We start from the raw sequence: 18,201 nt of genomic DNA on the forward strand, positions 1-18,201 counted from the left end.
TGCGTGCGTCTCTTGTATATGTATAGATATTATTATTATATTATGCGTTCAACTTTTTTGGCTTGAGCTGATGGAAGAGATTTGAAAGTTTTTCCTTTTTCTTTTTTTCAAATATATTCGGGTTGTTGTTGTTGTTGTTTTGGTTTCGCCAGTGGAAACTGGATGTCGGCTACTGATGGATGCTTTTGAGCAGCTGCTGGGAGTCAAACTCCCCTTACACCTCGGTCGTTTTCTCCCGTTGCTGCTCTTGCCCCCAATACACAAGTTGGCATGGGGCAGGGGGGGACGCTGCTGCTGCTGCTGCTACACTGTCTCATTTATTACCTTTCAAACTGGAGACCACAAGAAGTTAATCTCGGACTCTCTCTGGGTCCCCCCCTCATCCCCGAATAACGTGTCGGCCTGATATGTATAGATACGTGCAAGTTTGTACGAACGTGCTGCCTTTATTTACCTCGCCGATCTGTCGAGCAAAGAGACACAAGTCCCATCAGTTGGTATGCTGGGCAAACGAAACGGCGTCACACCGTCTGCTGAAGGACGCCAACGAGCAGCTCATACGCCGCCCGGCCAGAGGAGAGAGAGAGAGATAGAGCACGCGGCCAAAAGTCTAGAAGCGCCTGCGGGCTTTTATTTATAGAGAGAGAGAGAGAGACAGACATGGACCAACTATATTTGAATCATTGATAATATGGTACCACACACACACACGACAGGCTCAACTCTGTTTGGCGAGCGTGACTCTTCGTGAGAATTTACCCGACAGGATTTTCCCGTTTGACACGTTTCTTTCTTTTTTGGGGGTGAATTTTGGATAACAATTGTTTGGGTTATAACACACGGGAGGGAATTTTACGAATTCATTTGACGGGAATGAATTTATTTATAATGTGTATTACGACGTGGGTGTGTGGATTTGTGGACGCCACCCTTGGCAACCGAAGCGACGAATAAACGCGGGAATAAAAGTTCTGTATCAACTAGTCGTGTGCAAATCGCGTTTATTATACATGTAAGCATGGCTCTCACGTGATCTAATATATGCAAGAAAGTCTTTCTTTCAGTTCTGGCGTTTATGTATATTTAGTCTGTTTGTTATTCCCTCTTGGAAAGCCAAACAGGGAGGGTTCCAGGAGGGTTCCAGGAGGGTCTGATTATGCTGGCGATTCCGGTCTCAAAGCAATTATATCTGCCGATTCTTGGAAATGGGTTCAGTGTAACTTGATGAGACCAACTATTAGAGACCCAAATCATTTTCGATCCAATCAGCGATAGCCGAGCACGGGTGAGAAAACCACTTTTAATCGGTGAATTTGGGAGGTCGATTATTTAAAAAATTTCAATCGATATCTTATTGTAGCATGATTAATTAAAAGATGAGTGTCGTCTGCTCATAAACCAAGTTTTTAAGATTACAAAGAAATCTCTGAACGACCACTGTTTTGGAAACGTAACGTGTCTGCACGAAAAATAGCTCTACAAATAAAATGACAAAAATGTGATCGTCTTGTCAACTCTGGTCGCGTCTCGTTATAGAATAGCTGAATGGACACTCTGTGCTGTTTATAGCAGGTAAATAACACTAAGAATACAAATAGAATGATTATGGCAGCTGAAATAGAAGAGTTAGACATGATCCAAATGTGTGAAATGTTAGTTCCTGTTTCCTGACTAGCATTGATTATCTAAACCCCCTGTCGATGCATGACAGTTTGTTTGTATTATGTAACCTTCTCCTTTGTGCAGATTTGAGGCCTGAACTGCCCATCATAACAACACGATATACAAGATTTGGTACTGGTGGAATTGACCACTGCAACAATCTTAGTATCATCACTCTGGTAATGATTTTCATTGTTTTATTAACCTGTGACCTGCTAGAGATTTTAATGATGCATGAATTTCATAAATTCAGTTTATTACATGTAAACTTTAAATTCTCATTAACAATTAGGATTTACCCACCATCTCCTTTTCAACTTTTTGTTTCTGTAAATATTTTTTGTTACCCCATTTTCTATTTTTATTTAGATATAAACAGATCCTGTTAGATTGGAGAACCTACTGATGACGATTGAGTTCCGAATCTCTTCTTCCCCTTTCTCTAAATGTTCTCGTGTACACCCATGTGAGTGTGGGTGTATTCACGAGGATCTCCTCTTTCCTATCCCACTTGGTGTAACAGTCAAATCTTCTGCGGATGCAGCACTTGGATGGATGCCTGGCCGAATTTCCCAGGCTTAAAGGTAGGAAAAATTGAAGCTTTTCTTCCTTTTTGATTATTTGGTGGCTTTGGTTACCAATACGTTACATTGTAGGGGAGTACGATTATTCCCAAGCCATAGGCGTTTGACTGAAACTGTTGTCTCTTATCGAATTCAAAACCATTCGAACTTTAAACGCTTCAATCAAAAAGCAAAGTCTAGAAAATTTTTACGACCGAGAGGGACCACACCGGGACCTCCTCGTTTATTCATAATCTGTCCCCGCAAATAATAAGAGATTAAGTGGAATGGTGAGTTGGGCAAAAGAAACAGGAAAAAACATCAAAAAGGAGAATCGGGGAGCGGGATAATAGAAGGGCAAAGATTTATTCGCTAAAGGAAAGACGGGGGAATATAATATGTACCTTTCTTTTTTAAAAGGAATATATCATATCAAAAAGATGGTTGCTATCAAGATTGAAACGGTTTTTCTTTCTTCCCTCTCTCTCTCGCAGCACTTGTCATAATTCCAAAAGGGAATATAAATTCGGATTGGGCTTTTGATCTTCCACTTTCTTCTTTATATTCGGCGGACGTCAAGTTTATTTGGAATCCTCTTGAAATCGTGAATATTAGCCCCCGCTTCTTTTGACAGACGTGTATATCTCTCTGATGTGCTTTTCATAAAAGCTTAGACTAGAGCCTTTTTTCTTTCGAGTCTCTTTTTCTCTCTCCGTGTATGAGAAAAAAAGGGAAATTTTTATGACTTTAATGACCACCACCGTGTGAGGTAAGGCTCTCTCCTAATAGTCCAGCAGCACATGAGCCCTGGCAGCGCACGAAACCTCAACACAACAAAAGTGACTACACGACAGCCGCGTAGCACCTCGAGCGCGCCATCACCATATCTATATCTATCCTGTATAGCTGCGCTCTTGGGCCCATCTGTCTAAACAGATGGGTGTGTTTTTATTGGGCACCAACTCTTAAAGACATGGCCATTTCAATGAAAATAACTCAACTTGTGTATCTATCTACTATACCAGAAAAAGAAATGGGAGGGCAGCAGCAGTAGTATATGGGCGCTGTAAAGGGGGAAAACAAAAAAAAATTGAAAAATAAAGAGCCCGGATGAGAAATAACGATCGCTCACTTGGATCAACATTTGCATGGCTTGAATTCCGTGTCGTTCTGTACACACACACACGTACACCGAGTGAGTGTTGACAGACCGGCTTGGAAACAAACGTCCAAACAAATAAAAAAAAAAGAAAAACGAAATTCTTTTTTATTACAAGAAAGATAAATAGATGGAGCGATTTTTTCTCGGAAAATATAACCAAACTCTCTCCGAGCCAAAAGAAATATTTTATACTTGGTGGAAATATATTTTTTTTTCGTTCTTCCTTTCTTCTTTAAATACATAAAACGTCAGCAGAAAAAAATGTGGCCGTCCCTTTTTAGTTTTTCATCGACGAGCAAAATGTTAGTTGGCACCTGGGTGCCATTCCAAATATTGGGACCTTTAGTGTAGTAGCGGTGTGGGCACTACAAGGGCGTTGTCCACTCCACGACGGTGACAGACAGACATCATGTCGACTTAAAACTCTTTTTAAAAATGAAAAAAAGAAAAAGAGTCGGGGGCCAACTCCTTTATCTTGGAAATGGTGTTTTTTCGAAAGTGTTGAATCAATTCATTTTGTTTGGTAGCGGCCCTTTTCCCTCCAATCCACACGCAATCCAGCGACGGAATCAAAGGTTGGGGGGATTATATTACAAGAGGAATGTCGAAATGATGGTTATAATCCAAGGCGAGAAGAGCTCGATCGAGCTTTTATGAGGTGTCACATTCTGACACTTTGGAGCAAATCGCCGCTGTTTTTTGATCATTTTCCACCGCACCCACCTTACACTGTTTGAGTGTTGCCTACGGCGACCTTATCTCCTGGAACACTCTCTCGGAAGGGCCCATTATTATCTGGAATTGTTTGAACCGGCTGCTGCTGCTGCTGCGGCTGCAAAGTCAGTCGCATTTTTCGCTTTAGTTCCTCCGAGTCTTTTCTTCACTTTTGAGCGCAAAAATGGGGGGTGGCCAAATTCAGCGCTTCTTCAATTTCCATTATGGAAGGTGAACATGTTGCCGTGGGATCCCACAAGTGGTACAGAGAACAATAAGAAAAAGCTGAAGGGAGGGGGCCATTTTTAAGGGGGGGGGGGGCCAGAGGGAAACATCATCCAAGTCTAAGAATTCGATTTAAAGAAAAATAAAAAGGTACACACTGGGGGGAGTAAAAAGAAGAAGAAGAATAATACACAAGGAGATAGAGGGAAGTAATGTTCCAGTGACCAGAAGATCCCTGAAGGGCTGTTCCATTAGCGGCTTGTCGGAGGCGGAGGAAACCAACACCTGCAACACGCTTTTTGTGTCAAAGAATATAAGAAAAAAAAGAAGAAGAATAACATATCTCTCTCTCTCTTTCTCTATATGTGTGTGTGCTTGTTTTTCCCTCGGTGCATTTGGGTGAAGCCTCATCGCCCCCAGCAGCTTTTTTCTATCGCGTTTTCCTATAGGCTGTGCTGGAACAAAGTGTCTGGAAAAGAGGAAACAATAACACGTAGGGGGGGGGGGGGGGGGGACGGACCGACGGACGGACGGACGGCCGGTGCCCAAGAAATAAAAAAAAAGAGAAGCGACAACATCCATGTGAATCGGAAAAGCTTATATTCCTTTTTCCCCTCCAAAAAATAAAAGGTGTTGGAGGAATCTTGTAAACTACATTTATTCACCCCCTCCGCGACTGTGTGTGTGCGCGCATACATGCATACATCAACGTAAATGTATAATGCAGAGTCTATGGAAAATCGAACTGGAATCGCTAGAGAAAAATTCCTCTGTCGTCGTGCATAGCGGCCCGGATTGGATGGAGAACCCAAAAATGCGGAATATGATAGATGGATTCGACGTCTGCAAGTGTTCACACTGTCTGGCCGTGTTTCTTTAGATATACGTGCGTGTGGTAATAGCAGGAAATGTACGTACGTATATAACTGGCGCTTCAACCTTAATCAAGTCTCTCGGGAGAGTTTCTTTTATTTTTGATATAATGGGTCGGCTTATATGCCTCATATATCTCTCCCGATGAACATTTCAAACGCGTCCGCCGCAGAACGAAAAAGAAAAGAAAATGGACGATAAAACTACTGTTGCCTCGAGAGTAGAGAGAAAAAGGCAAGAGAGCTATTAAAAAAGAAAAGAACTTCACGACTATTATACATGTGTGTGTAGTACAGTCTATAGCCCGGTAGTGCCATTCTCTGCACGTGTTCCAAAGACAAAGATTGTTTGGGATTTTTATATTTTTCTTATTTCTCAGACAGAGAGAGAGAGAAATATACAATTTTGATTCGTCGGGTGGAATTCATGGGAATCGTTAAAAAAAAGTAACGTCGTACTTTGCCGGTTTACCGCACAGTGCGCTTAAGTTTTTTCGCTTCCAAGTTCGAAACCGACCGACACACAGCCAATGGGTTGATCTCCCCCTTTTTATCGCCCTTGATATACGCAGAGGAACCTTTTATAATGGATACATTTGAATTTTTTGGGGTTTCTTTTTTATCTCTTTTGAAAAGAGAATTTCGTACCGGCTGTGTTCCCTTGTCGCAAATTGTCACACTTTCATAGCGAAAATGGCATATTGCCCGTCCCCCCCCCCCCCCTATCAACAGCACCTTACTTTATTTTGAAAAAATGGGAAATCCTTCCGATTCCCACAGGATTGTCGATCCGTTTCTCGGGACGCGGTTGAATAGGAGCCGACAATCATTGGAAGGGGAAAAAATACAAATCTAATACTCTTTTTGTTTGGTGAGAACGGGTGACTGAGAAGTAGACCTTACCTGCTGATGACAGATCCGCTGGCCCGTGAGAACTGGTTGTAGTAATCCATGTCGGAATAGTTGGCTGTGCCTTTCTTTGTCGATTATTGGCTATTGGCTGGATCGGTTCGCACTAAATTTGCAGTTCACTGTTGATCAAAGTCTTTGAATGTCGTTTTTGCTATGTGTAGACGTGATAACTGCGGAGGCGGGAGCGAGTGGACGGGACTTGTCATCGAGGACGCTGTCGGATAGACTGTGCGCCAGGTGTACAGGACAAGATATAGCAAGAGTCGAACGGTTACGTTCAGAAAAGAGAACGGAAAGTCTCACAACACACACAAAAAAAAGCAGCAAGTTCGTGTACACATCTCGAAATAGAAAGAAAGAAAAAGAGAGAAAGAAATAAGAAGAAGAAAAAAGGGCAGTTTCATTTCGATTCGGCTATTGACTGAATTGAATGGAAATCCTTTCTTGGTTCTCTGCGGACCAAGTGCCTCATCTCTCTCTTTCTTATTTGGCTCCGACACCTATAGAAATCAGAAAAAGGGGCTCTTGAATAGCGGGGAGCCGGTCTCTCGATGCTGCTGGACTGCAGCTGCAGAACAAGAAAAAGAAGAAAAAAGACTTCATCCCCCAATCCGGAATCGGAGTTTTTTTTTTTCTTTCGCCATGAATAGCAGGAAAGAAAGAAAGAAAGAAAAGGTTAGGTTTCTTATTCTTCTTGATGTTTCTCTCTTCTTTTTCTTCTTTCCTCTTGACTTTGGAATGAAAAGCAACAATTTTCAAGCCACAGCAGTCGCAGGCCGTTTATAACGCTAGAAATGAGGGGGTCAACATTTGACAGTCAAGGTTGGCCCAGCTGTTTCCAACCGAAATGAACGCGGAGAATCTCAACGCTATATTCAAAAGGCATATTATCTGAGATAGCGACAACAATTCACTGGCATGTACCACCTCTTTAGGCACAAGACACAAAAGAGCAATTAGCCGGGAGATTTACCATCTATCGCCCATGTATTCATAATAATAAGATGAAAGATATATATAGGAGAGGTGTATTTCTAATGGCCAGCCCAACGTCAGTGAAATCGGTGTTACATATGTTTTAGCCAACGGGCCTTACCCAACTTAGACGACTGTTATATGCCATCGAGGCAGAAACACGGAATGGGCACCGCAAAAGGTACTACACAGCACCCACCACACACTCGACTTGTGTAAAACATATAACTTATGTATTATATAGGAAGACGAGGGCCTGTTATTTTTCTCTCTTGTGTTTCGTTTAAGAAAAAAAGAGGAAAAACTAAGTAGACCGCGCGGTGGCATGAGAAATGGGGGGATTTTTACAATCGTTGTGCCTGTCACTTGTTTCCTAACAGTTTCATAAATAAAAAAGGCTTAATGTTGTTTTTGATGACGCATTTCTCCTTCATCCTCCCTTTTTCTCCTTTGAGTTTTTAATAAAGAAACGTCTCACGATTCTCCATCAGCGTCTAACTTATGGCCTATACTCCAAAAGGATATTTATACTTGCGTACAAGCACCGACATCTAAGGGTCTCGGCTCGGCAGCGCGGCAAGCGCTCGAACAAAAAATCAAATAAAATATAATAATCCCACCGAACTGTTTTTTATTGGGTGAAGAGAAATGTTATGTAGCGAAACTTCATTTCCGTCGCAGTTTTCTGAAATATTATCTAATGATCATCCGCTAGCTCGAATATCTTGGATATTGCATTCGCAGTTGACTGCAATCTGAAAAACTTTGATTTGATTTTCCTCCCCAACCAAAGCCGAAAAAGCTTAGCCGAGAAAAAATGAAAAGAATGAACAAAAGTCGGCTCGTTGTTGTCACGGGGAAAAAATATATATGTAATAGGATTTCGTTGAATGCCACGGAAATCGTTATTTTGTGTGTTCAACAGGATTAACTTTTGTAGACGTAATATTGCTGGCCTAACTTTTCCTTTGCGTGCGCAGCCAACAGCTTTTTTTGTTTTGTTTTGTCTACGAGTGTTAACAAGGATTAAACGGGGTGACAATGACGGGGTCTATCCAGTCACGTTTGCGCGTTCCGACGGGCCGGACTAATTGTAGAGTCTAAGATTTTAACAATGGTAAGGAAGACATGTTTTCAGCTCGACTGGAGTTGTCTACGACTGCTGTGCACCACGTCGGTCACGCGAGATTCTCCTCGCCATTTTGTACTAAGCTCGATTCCCGTCACGAACAATCATCATCCAGAAATCTAAAATCGGAAATCAACTGCCGGTTAATAAATTTGAAAGCCCCAAATGTGGAAGGAATCAAGTGTCCTCCAGCGCATGCGCAAGTCGCGTAATAATAAGCTAATGCGCTTGACAAGATCAAATAATATTCGTGATAAGAAAAAAGAAAAGGTTTGCCAGTCACATGTCAAACAATAAGCCATAATCCGATGAACAGGTAATCCTTTTTTTAAATCTATAGAACCAGTTCGTGACAAATGTTCTTGAACAAAAGACAAACTTAATCATTGGGACCGAGAGAGAGTCCGGGACGTGTCGTTCTTATGAAATCGGATGGGACAGACAACAAGGCACTATGTGGTTTATCGTCGATTCGGGACGCAGCCAACTGGAAAACAGCATCTCTTTGAGATTCTCAGCTGGTCTGATCGAAACGAACGACCCGGGAGAGATTATTATTTTCTTGTTTCCCCGACAGCTACACAATACACGAACGAAATGAAAGCGACGGGAATTTCCTGTCGCCCGCCTCTTTTCTCTGATCAAGACAGTCAACTGTGGAAGACGTGTGTGACCAACATTTTCGGCGTGAATGACTGGGCAAAAGTTGTTTTTGTTTTTTTGTTTTTTTTCCACCCGATACGGAGATCAAGACGTGTGTGGGGCGCACACATTGTTGGTCGGTGGGGGGATTATTAATAAGCGCCGACCGGGCCGCACGCTGGCTGCATGGGTTTTCTTTCCTTTTTTTTTTTTGGCTGGGAAATCCAGCCCAGCTGTTTGTTTCCAGCAGAGGATTGCGTGGGCTGCCGCCGCCGCAGTACGATGCCGTGACAATTTGAGACCCCCCCTCCTTTTTTTTTCTCTTCCAGCCACGCCTGTCCGTCTCTCTCCTTTTTGTGGACGGCGTAGTACTTACTATATACGTGTCTGTTCTCTCCCGCCCAGCACGCGCGCTTCCCGACGTTCCGGCCCATTCTCTACGCATCGTTTATTCGTCGTCGTCGTCGTTTTTCCATATGTACATGGGCCACTCGGCGGGTTATAGACACAACAATACGAGATAGGGGAGTGGCCCGTACAGATGAGGAGGAATATAGTGTTTGAATGGAATAATACTACTCAACTCCCAGTCCCCCATCCAAAATGAATAGAAGGCCCCAGAGAAAAACAGCACATGACAGCGCACTCGCCATATCGCCATATCGCCGCATATCCAGCTCATCTAGACGAGAAGATAATCGAATGATGTGTTTATGTGTGCACCACGCCCGCGGGGGCAGCATATATAAACTGGGGGGGTCCCGGGCAGACCCAGATGGGCTTGTTGGTTGCTGGCCTTCCACCAAATTTCATTAAGAGTATATGATGCATCACGACCGAAGCCCAGCCGCTCGCACTTCCACTCCAGACGACCCGAGTCGTGGAAATGAGAGATCTTCATCGCTTGGCTTATTACATAAGAGAAAGAGACACTCGGAATATATATAGGGCCGAAACGACGATGTCGAAACAAAGATGTCTATTCAGAGCTGCAGCAGCAGCATTCGTCCATCCGTCATTCGATCGCGACAGGCCAGTAACGCGCAATACATTCCGGCGGATTATATATATATATGCGCTCGTATAGTCTCGAAAGTGATTCAGCCCAACAGACTCTTGACATTAAAGTCGTGTGAAAAGACTTGACAGCGACCCAGAAAAACAACGAAAGCCTCTTCCCCCCCCGGCCTGTGTCCTGTGTACATCGGAGAAATAAAAAAAAAGGAAACTTCTTGTCTCCGTGCCAAGTCTATGGCTGCTGGGCCGGAACCCCGGAAGAGTGCCAGAGACACTCCCATTAGGCAAAAGTTTTTCATCGGCCAGACTGCGTGGCTCTTTCTCTTTCGTCGTGTGATGGTATATAGATTCTCCTTTTTTCTTTTTGGGCTTTGGCGTTGTTGTTGTGGCACACTGTGTCTAGCTATACATTGGCCGTGCGTGAGCCGGGCCAAATAAACGAGCGGTTATACTCTCTATTCATGGGGTTATACGAGCGATGGAGCCTGTCGAGTTCCCTCCAGGTTGCTGGCACTTTTGCCGTTCGCTTAGAGCATCACGAGCGCACGTGCACGCAACTGATGGCGAACACACCTTGCAGCTGGGTGGGGGGAAATTGACCGGGCTGCGGGAGCGGAGGAGCATTGGCTATAGACTATAGATGCAATAGGTAATACCAACCCAAGGCAGCAGGCAACAACCTCCATTTCATTCTGGGTGCGATAAAATCACTCACACACAACTCGTTGTGCAATAGAACGCTGCTGGCCAATTTCCAACAAAAATAAATGCGACTCTCTCCCGCACCATGCAGAAGACAGCGGCCATGCCCATCTGTGATAATTTCCCGACTCTGTTTCATTTTTATTTTTTTTTTAGCATTTGAAATGAGTTTGAAAGCTCTCCTCTTCCAACTCCAGCTCATCCATCAACGGGAAAGTTGAAAAACTACGCAGTTAACAGCCGCTGATGAACTTGCCCTATGTCTTCATTCTCTTTAAACTCCAGAAGAACAAAAAAACCGGGGGATTCAGCAGCAGTAGCACGATTTTTTGGGTTTTTTTTTTTATATATTGAGAGCGTGATTGTGAACAAATTACTTATATTCCCGATTACCATTTTAACTTGAGCTACTGCTGCTACTGCATCGACTCTTTTGATTTCAAAAAATAGACTATTGATTAGGTTATGAAGGAAATTGACTTTTTTTTTTTAGGGGGAACGCACGTGATATTTTCTCTTTTGATGTTTATAAAGAAGCTCCCCTGACTTCGTGCTTCGGCATCGATTCCGCCGGATAGATATATAATTTCCTGCTGAAACATGCTACTTTTCGATTCCCCCTTTTGATTTAAACATTTTATTTTGTGTCTTCTTCTTCAGATGTGATTTCCCCCCACTTCCATTCCGACTGAAAAGCGTAGGAAGATTGAACATGCAACCGAATCGAGTAATCGTCTTTGTCGGAAGAGGAGCCCAGCGGTTTTTTGGGGTATAGTAGAAAATCACCTTTCACGTTTTGCTAGGCTATCGACGGGTCGCGCTGGAATAAAAAAACAGAATAATTTCAGCTGGGTGAACACCAAAACGCCGATGATTTTACAACCGTTGGATTGGACACTTTGAGACGCAGGTTTTCTTTCTCACACCTGAGGAGTGATGGGGCTCACAAAGCCCGGGGGGAAGAAATAAGGTGTGCATAGGCCTCCAGCGCTGCTGCAACAGAAAATCCAGAATTTTCTTTTATCTTTTTCTTTGAGTTTGAAAAAAAATCCCCCCAAAACTGGGGCTGTATACAACAGAGGCTTCATAGAGTCTCTCTTTCTCTCTCTGTAGAATTGCAAATGGTCGGTCGATCAAAGGCGGAGATGGTCGACCAAGATACATCGTGTAGATGAGCTCCTCCTCTCTTTGTCGCTTTGTCGGAGGGTTTGGAATAAGGAAACCTTTTCTTTTAACCACCGCTTCCTCCCTACTTTCCTCCTTGTCCAACCAGAGAAGACCCGAGTGCTTTTCTCTTTTTTTTTTCAGTATTTTAATCTGCACTCCAACACCTTTTTCTCGCCCTCGCCTATCTCTTGTCTATCCGACACCAACAAGCAAATGCTCGTCTTTGTCTATACTGTGACATTACATAACCAGGGTATATGCTACAGTCTCACTCGGCTTTTTGATCTCCTCTTTCTTTATTTTAAACTTTTTTCATTCAAACCATTTTTCTCTCGCGTCTTTTTCCCTTATATTCGTCCGCATTATCATTTCAGTTGGATTTCCTTGAGATCGTCTGTCGTGCGGATGCAGGTGTGATTCGACAATGACACAAGCCTCGCAGCCGTGACCAGACAATCAATTGACACCCGAAGCCAAGCTGTAAAGCAATACAACTGGGTTGTCCAGGATCATGTCCGGGACCCTGTTACGATTCCTTCCGGGTCTGCTATCCGAAACGTCTAATCGATATTCACCTTCGAGTGAAACGTTTAACTGTTAGTTTCTCGTTTATCAGCGTTGAACTTTTACTTTCGTCTCATTGTCACCCGTTCGATCGGAAAGAAATGATTTCAACGACAACCGTATTATTATATATCTCATTGTTTGTTTGTTTTATGATTGCTACGCGCGATAAGATTTAAATGTGAAAAATAAAGACTTTCAGTATAAATTGAGCCTGCATTTTGTTGTTATTATTTTGTGCATTCCATCAGTTTTCTATTTTTGTTTTCCTATTAAAGGAAAAGTGTTTTATTTTCCATTAAATGAAAGAAGATGAAGAATATAAAGGTTACATGGAGAATTGGAGATGCACTCACTCTCCCTCCCTCACTTATATGCCAACGATAGTCGATGGGGGGCGATGGGGGGCACCTGCTTATGTGAGCGTAAGATACACTGATTGATACCAACACTGAATTCAAACTTGAATTGAGTTATTTTTTCGTTATTTTATTTAGCTGTATGGCACGCCGAAAGGGTCACAAAAAATAATATAAAAAAAAGGAAACTTTTGCTACAACGCCATCTAGCAGTCAAATATAGAACCACATACAAAAATTCACTTTTCCTACATAGAACACGACAAAGTCTGAACTTCATGGCTGTAGTATCATTAATGTGGTTTTATTGCAGCCAGCTGGTGAAAGTTGTGATCGAGTCACGGTTGAGTTGCAGCTTCTGCATGCAGTTTATCGAGCTGGTGCTATACCAAGTGTAACTGCAGGAAAACTTCTTGAATTGGTAATTTGATTGATATTATTGGTTGTAACTTGGGAAATCTTGTGTTTTTTTTTTTTTGTATTCAACTGATAGTTGATCACTACAGATTTAGTTAATGACTAGAGAGTAGACCCCTTTGCTTCTCTGTTGCAATTATGAGTTAAGACCATTATGGAAATGTGGATTACATTTGTTATTTTCAAGTTGGAAAACTTGACAACTACAAATTCCTGTGGAAGATTTATCAAGGTAATTCTGAGAGATTGTATAGTTTAACTTCATACTGCTGTTATACTGCTGTTCATACGTTCTGTCTGTTGTTTTGTTATGTCATATGAGATTATGTTCCTTGTTAGTAACTTGTTTTTGTTTTTCAATAGCCAGGTGAAGTCTGCGCTTCTTTGTTGCAGTCTAATGTGCGCATGGATTCGTTGCAGTCATCCAGTGAAAGGTGTGATTAAATTGAGCTGTTGCATGCAGTGTTTGGTGCTGATGTTGTCCTGGAGTGTGGGAGAGTCCCATGCTTCAAGTCTTCTGGGATCAGCCATATCCGAGTTGGCACTGGATCATGCTGCATTGTGGATTTGTGGTTGCCGGAATGTTGGACATCTAGTAGAACTGCAAGAAGACTCCTTGAAATGGTAATTTGATAAAAATTATCAGTTCTAACTTGGGAAGTATCATGCTTGGACTACTATAATTACTTACATTGTTTAATTTTAACATTTGGGGATTCCATCATGTCAACAGCTCTCTTTCCTTTGATCATCTGTAAATTGAGTTATGGATTATTGTTTAAGGGGAATTGGTTAACAAGATAGGCAGATACTGTAGAAGAATGTTTTTGTTTCCCTGCAGAGCACTGCAAATTTCAAATGAATGAAAAAGTAATGAAATCTTAAATGAGTAATCTAGTTTCATGTAATTTTTTTGTTCAAACTATGATTATCAGATAGTGTTGTCATAAAATATTTGGGTGAAATCCATTGGAAGTGATTTTTTTAAAATTTTATACGAAATTTCCATTGATCAAACATTAATTTCATTTTGGTCATAGGTTTACGTTTACGTAGCAGTGATGTTGCTGTCCTAAATGGCATGTTGTTGCAGCCTATACTGGTGAAAGATTTGTTGGATCGAGTTTTGCTGTTGCTGTTCCTTGGTGCCGGACTGCTGGTGTTGTGCATGAAAGTTACATCCAGTTTTAATTGTTATTTGTGTCTATGCAGTTAACCGTTTATATGTTGAAAAAGAACAGAAAGGTTCCTTGGTGTTGAATCGCTGGTGTTGTGCTACATAAGTTACATCCAGTATTTTGTTTAATTGCTATTTGCGTCTATGAAGTTAACCGTTTATGTGTTGAGAATGAAAAAAAAATGTAATACGGGGAATTTTTACGTTGAACAAATAATAAACATGCCTTCGCGATTGGGAAACCAGCGAGGAGGATATGGGGGGGGGGGGGCAATTGATTTTCATTAACTAGAAGGAATCGTGGTTTGTTTTAATAAGGTGGAAATTAAATCCTTTGTCTATCACATCCATATACCTATCTATATAATCACATCTATTCCACCAACCACATAATTTTCCAACATCCATTACTTAAAACCCATAACTTCCACCAACATCTATTCCTTAAACCCCCATTTACCCACAAATAACTGGAATAGGTAAATATTGTTGTTGAATAAATTCCCATTTATATAATATGTAAAACTCATTTATCTTATGAAACATTTACAAAATAAACAATTCATTAAACAGAGCGTCCAGTTTGTGACAATTTTTTTTTTGCGAAGTTTTTTAGCAAGTAATTTGCCAACCGATTTGACAAAAAGTGAAAGTTTGTTTTCACGGAAATTGCGTCAGACGGTTAAAAAATTTCTAGTTCAACAATCTCATGTAGAAATTTGCATCTAGTCTACTGGTGCAAATTGCGATTCTTTAAGCTTGATTATTAAGAGATTTGTTAAAAAATTGTCAGTAGCCAATAAATTCATCTAATTCGCTTTTTCAGAATATTTTGAAGATAGATCACAAGAAAATCTAAAAACAACATAGTGATCTAAAACCGAAATATTCAGAAAAAGTGAATTAGTTAAATTGTTTAGCTACTCACGATTGCTCTTTTAACACATCACCTAAATTAATCAGGCTTAAAGAATCACAATTTGCACCAGAAGACAAGATGCAAATTTCTACATGTTGAATTAGAAATTGTGAAACCGTCTGACGAAATTTCCGTGGAAACAAACTATCACTTTTTGTCAAATTGGGTGGCGGATTGCTTGCTAAAACTCGCACATGCAGTGTCGGCGTAGATCCAGGGAGATTACCTGGAAATGGAAGAAGAGAGAAGAGTGCGAGGCAAGTTTTACTGGGAAGCGATTAGTCATAATAGGCTTCCGGGATAGACTCATGACCCTCTAAAAGTTTTCGTCGGATCATGCGCCTTCCAAGTCCCCGTTCAACCAGAGCCCTCCCCTCCTCCTGGTTTCACAGCGGGTGAGTGACCACCGGCGGGCGTTGGTTAGTGGTTAGTTAGGGAAACGGGGCCGCAGAAAAGAAGGGAGCCCAGAAATGCACTTGTAATTTAATCTAACTACACAATTTATCAGTCTTTGATTACAGCATTCTCTCGTCGATTTTCAGTTTCACCAATGGAGTCCATGATCAGTAGCGAAGGATTACCCTGCAGAATGAACATTTAATTGGATGACAATAATTTTTAATAAGATTGTAGCGACAAAAAGCAATACCTCAAATCGAGAGGGACTGTGTAAGGCGCTAAATAGGGATATTCAAGGGTAGCAGCCTTTGGGTTAGCAAACAAGGGAGTAAGGGACGTCGTTGACTTTCTTGAAAGAACATTACTTTTCATATTTAGGAACCTGAAGGTTAGAACCTGTAAATGAAAAAAAAAAAAAAAAAAAAAAAACATTTTAAAAATAAGTAAAAGAATAATTAAACAGTTTTAAGTATAATACTCACGCAATATTTTTCTCGTCAAAATCATCAGTCACGTCCAAGGAAACGCCATCACACCGCATCACACATCGCGAACAACCAAAAATCTAAGGATAAAACTCCTTGCTGTGTTGAGAGCAGAGTAGTAGTAGCCGGTTGGGTAGTCGAATGATGCTGACCGCCTAAATGATGTTCATGTAGCCACATCTTCTCGGTCATTACCTAAATGGCTAAATCAAGAAACAAAATGTAAACAAAATTTAAATTCAGTGACATGACAATGAAGTTACACAGGTAACACCAATCAGCTTTCCTAAGCAATCCAGAAGATGGAATGAGTCAAGTTCGATGACAAAGCGAATGATCCGCGTTGAACGTGTGGTCATTGCCTTATTTTGGAGGGATAACCAGATGTCCCACATTTGGTCTTATAGGCAAAATCTAAATAAGAAACCAAACAATTATTAAAATTACTATTAGTATGACAACTTCTCTAAATTCAATGTAAACACAACTTACAATGATGATAGCATGATCACAATATTTAACCTCTTTTTTTGTTGTTGAAAAATAGGGAGATTCATGGGTAGCAGCCAACGGGTTAGCAAACAAGGAATCTTGTTGACTGTAAGTCCTTTTCTTGGAAGGACATAACTTCTCGTATGTCAGTCATGCCAATTTAGAAACCTGTAAATAAAACAAAAATTCATATTAGACTGCAATTAATAATGTTCAGTAACATGACAAGTGAACTTTTATACACATGAAACCACAAATCAGTTATCCAAGATTCTTTATAAGATGGAATGAGAGATTGTTCCATGCTGGGGTCGGTGATCTAGCAAGTTCAATAGAAACAGCCGATAATTAAGATTAATCCTAATAAAACATGAGAAGAATATATGTTTTAGCATGAAACTAAGGTAGTGTTGGTTTTTACCTGTATCATCTTGATGACACATTCAGTAGCTGAATACAATGAGTTTGAACAAAATAGTTGACGGTAGGTTGCATGACTTTCACGTTTACTGACTCACTGACTGTGAGTGATGAAAAACATTAAGGTTATCCACCAACATATACAAGGAATAGAACACATCACCGACAAGTTATTACAGACGAAATCACTCGAGTTTACCTATGAATCATTGGTAATTTTCGAAGCTAGCTTAACGTTGATTGTTGACATCAGATGAAATGATTTATTACCTGTGTTATAACTTCTCACGTTCTGACGAATAAGCGAATAAGGAATAAGCTGCATGCAGTTCTATATTTGACCGCTAGGTGGCGTTGTGGCGAAACTTTTTTTTAATTTAAACATTTTGTTTGTGACTCTTTAGGCGTGCCATAGTTTTTGAAGATTGACGAGGTGTTGCTTATATTGCACTAAAAGCTTGCCAAAGGAAAGAACAAGTCACAAGTATAATTTATTACGAATTAATTACATAAAACTATCTTGATGCTTTCATCATGGGAGCTTTCAAAGTTCTTACCTGGGGATACTGATTCGGAGGAGTAGAGTAGCATCGCCTACACGCCTAGCGAGTAGCGAAGTACAGAGACGCTGGGTGATATATATTATAGCTGCGATTATGCATGTCCTAGAGTTCCAGTTCATAGTAAACGATTCCCAGAATTCAGTTTTTCAATTCATAAAATCGCTTAGAATCTTAGCATCTGTTCACTTGTTCCAGCTTCGTAAAATTCCATTTCTGCAATCAGAAGTTACTTTAAAAAGGTATCATCTCCCTCAGCAACGAAGACTCAATAATTCGGTGATTTCTTGAATCCTTCATAGAAAAAAGGCAGAAATCGGGGAATTAGCAGCAGTAACTACTATTGGTAGCGTCCATACTTTATAAGCAAAAAGTGGGCTTCTATATTGGCAAAAATGAACAAATAATTCATAGGCTAAAAAAAATGATTAAATTCATCTTGGAAATAGGAAAAGGGCGTGGGACTGTAGATATTCCGTTTCTTTCCCAAATTTTTACAAATTTGGGAATTCTTCCTATAGTAGGATAGGAATTTCATCGACTGAGACTAATTATTCTCTCTTACTTGATCACATCTGATTGGGGTGCTGATGTTGACGGGTTTTCTTTTCAGGGCCTCTATGCAAGTCCTATACCAGTTTTTCATTAGTTTCAATAATGTCAAACA

General features: G+C 40.9%; 2 long non-coding RNA genes across 4 annotated transcripts; one reads left to right on the top strand and one right to left on the bottom strand.

Moving 5' to 3' along the window:
- Positions 1–1,270: 1,270 nt before the first annotated feature.
- On the top strand, positions 1,271–14,777 carry LOC124312201. 3 transcript variants are annotated; one of them, XR_006910339.1, is made up of 8 exons: positions 1,271–1,285; positions 1,361–1,572; positions 1,747–1,841; positions 2,032–2,246; positions 12,979–13,086; positions 13,446–13,706; positions 14,123–14,284; positions 14,328–14,777. It is a non-coding gene; the product is annotated as an uncharacterized LOC124312201 (long non-coding RNA). The 3 variants fall into 3 exon arrangements; XR_006910337.1 differs by having other exon boundaries at positions 14,123–14,777; XR_006910338.1 differs by having other exon boundaries at positions 12,983–13,086; positions 14,123–14,777.
- Positions 14,778–15,723: 946 nt separating this feature from the next.
- Positions 15,724–17,415, bottom strand: LOC124312225. The gene is made up of 7 exons (XR_006910412.1): positions 17,174–17,415; positions 16,976–17,075; positions 16,799–16,914; positions 16,555–16,722; positions 16,060–16,476; positions 15,828–15,973; positions 15,724–15,760 (listed from the first exon to the last, which is right to left on the bottom strand). It is a non-coding gene; the product is annotated as an uncharacterized LOC124312225 (long non-coding RNA).
- Positions 17,416–18,201: the final 786 nt, after the last annotated feature.

Source organism: Daphnia pulicaria, chromosome 8, assembly GCF_021234035.1.
Source record: "Daphnia pulicaria isolate SC F1-1A chromosome 8, SC_F0-13Bv2, whole genome shotgun sequence".
Taxonomy (NCBI): Eukaryota; Metazoa; Arthropoda; class Branchiopoda; order Diplostraca; family Daphniidae; genus Daphnia; species Daphnia pulicaria.